Genomic DNA, 6,801 nt, shown 5'->3' with positions numbered 1-6,801 from the left:
GCAGCAGCAGCAGCAGCAGCAGATGCACCGAGACGACCTCTCGAGCGAGCGACCTAATGTGCTGCGCGAACGATCAAGATCTGTTTTTCTTCAGGCTTTTTTGCCCGACACTTGAGAGTCCGCGACGACGAGGACCCCTCGTCGATGATGGTGACGATGATGAGTCTCGGTGCCTGCGGTGGCGGCCTCGTGTTGTCAGTTAGTAAAAATTAACATCGATGATTACGAAGGTGAAGGTGTCTTAATCGCTGTTAATCGTAGGGTCCTGGGGTCCCCCATGCCCCCCGGGAAGTGGCCCTCGGCAGGCGGTCAGCGCCAGCCGGGCCGGGGAATAAGCGGTTTTTGATGTTGGGATAATTGTGTAAATTAATCACACTGTAGGGTTGCGCGGGTTGAACATCAATTTATTGGCACCCACCGTGAGGGTGATCCTGTGCCGATTACCATCGATCTTATTACCGTCGTCGATGCGTACAGTTTGATCTGTAAAGCGGGGTTTCGAGTTCTCGATTTCGATTCTTATTGAGAGTCAAATACTTCAAGCACTGCTCAAGCCGTCGTCTGGCCAATTATTTGCCGCATGATGATCCCCCTTTGGATACCTTTTCGCTACGAAAGGCCAAAGGCTAACGGATCAAATGTGCGGTCACGATTATTTCACGCGCGTCACGGGTTGCAGTTTTTCGCTCACGCAGCACATCATCAGTCGCGCTGCGGCCTTTTTTTCCTCAATTCCAGAGGCCCATTTGGCCCTTTGGCTTTCGGTTTTCTTCTCCGCCAATGCGGCCAATCTAATCGTGTTACAACGAAATAAATAAAAAGAACTGCTGATTGTTGCGTTGGCGCAAACCGCAAACCGGACAGCGTCGTGATCGTGAGCTCCCACGCCCGGAGGAGGAGGGTATAATTTTCATTCACAAACGAGCGCACCTACGCTCGTGGCCCCACTAATAAGCCAACAGTTTGGGCGGAAGAAACGCTCAAATCGGTCTACGGTCCGAAAAAGATTGACCCGCAAAAAGCAGCACGCTGAAGGGTGACATCTCCGGTCCAATCTTCCAGCCCAAGAAATGCCTATAAAAATAACGTAACATTCGCCCCAGACTGGGGTTCCTACGATTGTCCTAGGCCTTTCACGATGACGACACCTTGCGAAAAAGCAATACAACTTCATCGCGGCCGCCCGGGGTCCGAAAAGGGTTTAATATCACCGCCAAGGATAGACACCGAGCCGAGCACCACCAGCGCCAATGTAATATGTTGCGGTCCCCTCTGATCCGTTCACGAAACGGCTCCAGACTGCGTGACCGCGCGTTTTCGCGTGGTAAACAAATGTTTCAGAAAATGCACCAACACAATCGCACATACACCTTCGCATACAAACACAGGACACGTGAATTCGCGCTGCGAATATGCACCGAAAATGCACCAGCGCAGCCAGCGGGCCGGTTCCTCGCGCGGCAGCCTGTGACCTGTTCCGTTCCGAGCGTCAGAGAAAACTGATCCGAGCGGACACGTTTTCGACACCTTCGTACCCCGGGGTTGTCTCGGTCATCCGCGAATCGGCGCGCGAGCAGCTGCGTTCTCGGTCCCGCAGCCACAACCGGAGCCGGAGCCGTCGTCGGAGTCAGTGACGCCATCACGCTCCAACTGCCTTTATGCTGGGCCCCATGCTTTTGCTTTCCTTTTTTGCAGATGCAGACTCGGGAATCTCGGGTATCGGGTTTTGCGTTTGCAGTCGCCAAAACGCACGAATTCCCCCTCCGTCCCCCGTCGCCCGGTTGATGTTATCATTAAAATCGGCTGGCGAATCGGCGTTTGGGGCGGCAGATCGAATTAAGAGGAAATCATCAACACAATCATCGCCGCCACACAACACACAATTGCCGACGAAAGATCGGCCACAAAACGGTGATGCAGTGAAGCACTTTTCTACGTGAATCGTATGGGAAACAAACAAAATTAGTGTGGTAAAACATACAATTGACGGGGTGAAATTTAAATCCGTAGAATGCATCGCCGTATTTTATTTTAGAATTTACCAGCCAGTCTTTTTCGTTTGGGAGTTCCTGAAAAGAAAAAGGACTTTCAACCTAGAGAGGCCATAGCAAATATGGAAGCTTTTCGTTCGTTTTTCGGGGAATAGTTGAACAAATGATATTTTAACAAATTCTTGCTAAAATACTGTTTGGAAGCCAAGCCGTATTTAAACCTGGAACATTAGTAGACATAAATGATTTAACATACATAAGAATACAGATTCCACATTGGGATTGCAGCTGTTTAATAAGTTTAAGGTATTAAAACGATTGAAATGAAAATGTTTCGAGTTCAATCTGTTTAAATTATTTGTTATGGCACGTGGCATAACATTGAGTCATGTTATCCTACTTATAACTAAGAACTAACATCATCTTACAACTAATTAATTGTTGCCGACTCGAACTGTTGCGGGGATAGAATGATTGCATCTATTCATTTTGTATTCTTTGTTTAGTTTGTTAATTTAGAATCGCATTGTATTGTTCGGTGGTTTAGTTTGGCAGGTTTTGCTTCCTAATGTCGCAAGACTGTCCTGCGACATTTTTAATCGACGAGTACTTTGTTGTATAAAACTGATTACAGACCTAATGGCAAATGACGGTCTCGTGTCTCTACGAAAAACAATCGAAAAAACCAATAGAAAAGGATACCAATAGGAGTTCGGCACATATCCTAAAGTATTTTTTATTGTAGAGGATAACACATGGGCTAAAAAGTCCCGCAGCTAAAGGAGAAAACATGGTTTTTAATGTCATTTTTTCATCAACTGGATATATCGGATTTATTCATTGGAAAATTGGATCAACGAAATCTTCTTCAAGAGCGACAAAATCATTCCAGCGCCACTCTAACATTAAAATCTCAGTTTTGTGGAACGATTTAACTTTTGCCTCAAAAGAGTCCCTAGTTTCAGCCATAATCTTTTCTTCACTCGAGCAAAATTTCTGACCGATAAACAACTTCAAACAGCCGCTTGGTGAAAACGCTGGAAGCAATTCGAAGGATCATATCATATAGTGTTGCCATTTTTGTTTTGGGTTGTCCTGGTGAAACAAAATGTTTTTCTATGCCATATGCGCTCGTAGTTTTGTTATTTTGAGGGTTCTTTCTCTTCTCAAAATAGTCGCTGAATATTACACCACGTATATCCAATATCCTTGTCAGCCGAAAAATTCCTGTTTGTTACGTTTAAACATGGCCAAACACTGCTCAGAATCATCAACAAGTTTTTGATGTTGGTCAACAGTGAGCAAACACAACAGCCACCTTTCTCATTGTCAATGTCAAACTTATGATCATGAATATCATTAAATTTTAACGGCTTTTATTTGAAGGTTAGTGACTAAAAGAAAAAGTGATGAATGCAATAAGACTATCACTATTTATGGGTGGAACCCTGGACTTTTCAGTCCATGTGTTGCAATGAGCCTTATTACCACCAACTTGAACATTTGTATTCAACTTGATGCACTGTCCGGATTTGAGTTGCTGCCTTTCGCAAACTAAGTACATCTGAGACGGTTGCGGAATTATGTTTTAATTTTATGGTTTTCTGTATGTTCTGTAGGCGACTCTATTTTAGTTTGCAATTGTTGTTTTGAAAATTCATCAAACGAATAACAACATTGGTAGTTATTTATCTTTTCCGCTCGACGGTCCGGCAGATGCTTTGGTGTCTGCCGATGCTGCTGTTCGCCACCGGCACAACGTTACAGGTTCCAGGGTCCATGTTTTGGTTGGAGCTCGCCGGACGACCGCACATCCATTTGAGGCACCGACAGAACGAAAAAGAAATTGTAATGAACTACAAACCCAGGACCGGCCCGTTGTGTCGCATGATGGACCGCTGAAGAAGTTTACGTTACGGTTTGAAGCCGACGGGGTATTTCTTTGTCGCACTTTGTGTCTTGTGCGTATGGCCGTATGAGAGGCCGAGAGCGCGGCCAAAGGCAAGCATAAGGAAAGCTGCTAGACTGGGGCTTTTGAATCCGATGTTACGGGGAGTACCGGGGGGACGTGTGCGGACGACGGAGCCTCGTGATTCTCTTTTGTTCGGTCTTTGGGTCATTTACACATCAAAACATACATGTAAACATCCGTGTAAAAATGGTTACGATTAGCGGAGATGTATTGCCACGGCCAGCATAAATTCCATGTTGCTAAGCTATGTTAAAACGTCGGCTTTCACTTAAGCAATATAATGGACATTCACTGGCCCTACGTTTAATCGCAACTAGAAAGAGTATTCTTTGTTCAAAATTCCAATTTTGCACAAATGAGTTCAGTTTAGTGGAAGAAACAACACCAGGACGAGAAATACAACTGACCCTTTGATACGACAAAGTTGAAGTAATGGGTCGTATAATTGAAATTCCAAAACTTCTTAATTTTGTCTTATACAAATTATTCCACATAGAAACGTGAGCAATAATGATGCATCGACTGGTGGCGTTTAAAAATATTTGTTGTACTGCTACACTCTGTGAGGTAGGATCTTATAAACGATCCTTGTCTTTTCGTAGTACTTCATTTTGATTCGAACGTTATTCGAAGGAGCTTAAGCTACGTTATTTTATGAATGGACAGCCAAACGAAAATGAAATAATTTATGAAACACTGCGCTTTATGGCATCTTCAGTTCTGGACAATTTTGGAATGGACCCGGCGACATGCTACTCGGAAAGTTTAGTTTTTCCTATTATTACCGAACCACGGAAAACCTCGTAAAAAGGCATAATCCACGGCGCAGCCTAACGCGGTGCGTGCGCTGATAGCAAGACCCCGTCGTTATTAGTATCAGAGACAGAACTTACTTTCCTTTGGGCGCGGCCGCAAGACAAGACAAGCGGTATGGATCAAACGGAACTGGAACGGAGAACGGCTTCGGTGAACAGGCCATGGTGTATGGTGGACTAAGCGCAAACTAAAGGGGAATAAACCACCCAAGGTAATGCGACGGTGTTTGTTCTAGCCAGTTACCAGCCGGACCGTGTAATGGCCGATTGTCTAGCCGCAGGTTCTTTTCGGACAGACGTTGTTTCGTTATGTTGGCGAAGCAACCTAATTCTATTTCGCATTTATTTCTTTATTTGAATTTCTTAACGTTTGGTTTGATTTTATTTTTCATATTAGAACTTTTTACATTTGTTTTTGTAATAGCTTAATTAAAATTGTTTTGTAGCGTGCGAGTAACGAAAGAAAATAATAAAATAATAACCCGTGCAAACCCGAGATTGGATTGAAAAGGCATTGCCATGCCACATCAGCACCAACGAACACTTTTGCAGCTTTACACTGGCCAATGAAACGTGCCGATTGCTAAATGCATCTTGCAGTCCTTATGCACCCCTCGGGGGGCCACTGGCAAACGGCAGGATGCCAGCCAGGATGATAACCAGCAGAGCGGTAGCCCAGCGTAGTATCAGAGATTGAGTGCCTAATCAACCAATAAAGCATGGCTCTTGGAATCAAGCCCGCGGCAAAGGACTCTTTCTTCCGCGAACGGAGCACAATGTCTGTCATTAGCCTACTCCATGCTGCTTGCGTTTAACCTCAAATACGGCCGCGCCATCGCAACGCAATCCGCATGCAGCTAGAGTGTGCGGATTGCGTAGTGTGTGGCTTGATCTCAGCGTGGCGCAACGTAGGAAGGGTTTCCGGTTTGCCTTCCCATTTTTTTCCCCCCGCATTTGGTAGCTTTTGTTCTATTCTCCGATTCCCCGCGAATCTCCGGCATCCTTTCTACGTTCTCTCTTCCTTTCGTTCATTGTTTCTCTCTTTTTTTAACTCTACCACTGTCGATGGCTGCACGGCGGCGGCGGTACTCTGTTTACTGAGTTCGGAAGATTCTTATTCATAAACCTGCCCAGCCGCCATCCGCCATCAGTCAGAGGGATCCGGCCGGCCGTTAAGTAGCGTCAGGACGTGCCGAGGCGCACCAACACGAGCATAATTGAGTGTGGAAACAATTCCCAACAACAACGACAAAAGGTCCTCAGAAAGGGAGTCGCGACCGAAGGGAGTGGCCCAGGAGAACGCCTCGACGGGTGCCTCTCGGGAATTGTGAACGAAAAAAACTGAAACTTCAGCAAAGGGTTAGGCTAACGCATTGAAAAGAAACAAAAACAAACGTAATGAATGGGAAAAAGCAAATCCAACCCAGCTTCTAACAAGAAGGCAGAGCGAGATGCTTAAAGTAATGAAATGTTATTGTAAATGACAATGTAAGCGAGCGAGTGAGTAAGTGGAGCAAAGCTTACTGATTACTGAGCTGATTACATGTGATAGAAAGTCACAAGACATTCCTGTTAAATACGAAATTCGTCCTTTATACCTGACTGACTATTCAATTTACATTTCATCTGTTCGTTCTTGTATGCTATACGTTGCATAAATTAAGCTGGAAATGTCTGCAAGGGAAAAAAAGTCAAGCATAACTCAGAAATAAAGTTTTAATTAAACGAAAGAAGCGCGACTGAAACACATTGCTTGGGTCCAAGCCTGGCGGCTACGTGGATGCTCCATCACTGCAAATAAAAAGGTCTTAAAATCGATAAATTATTAATAGTACTCCATTTTTCGTGAGCTATGCCAGCTGGGCTCTGCCGGGAAAAAAATGGCTGGCAATAATTCTGCTTTGCCGATCAAGATGCGTCAAGGAAAGGGCAACGCTTTTACGCGTTCGTGATCGCGTAATTACCGCTCATCCAACGCGCAAGGCTCTGAACGCGTCAGAACTCTTTCGCGCTCGATTCAATC

Source organism: Anopheles bellator, chromosome 2, assembly GCF_943735745.2.
Source record: "Anopheles bellator chromosome 2, idAnoBellAS_SP24_06.2, whole genome shotgun sequence".
In the NCBI taxonomy this organism is placed as follows: domain Eukaryota; kingdom Metazoa; phylum Arthropoda; class Insecta; order Diptera; family Culicidae; genus Anopheles; species Anopheles bellator.
This window is presented reverse-complemented; position numbering follows the sequence as displayed.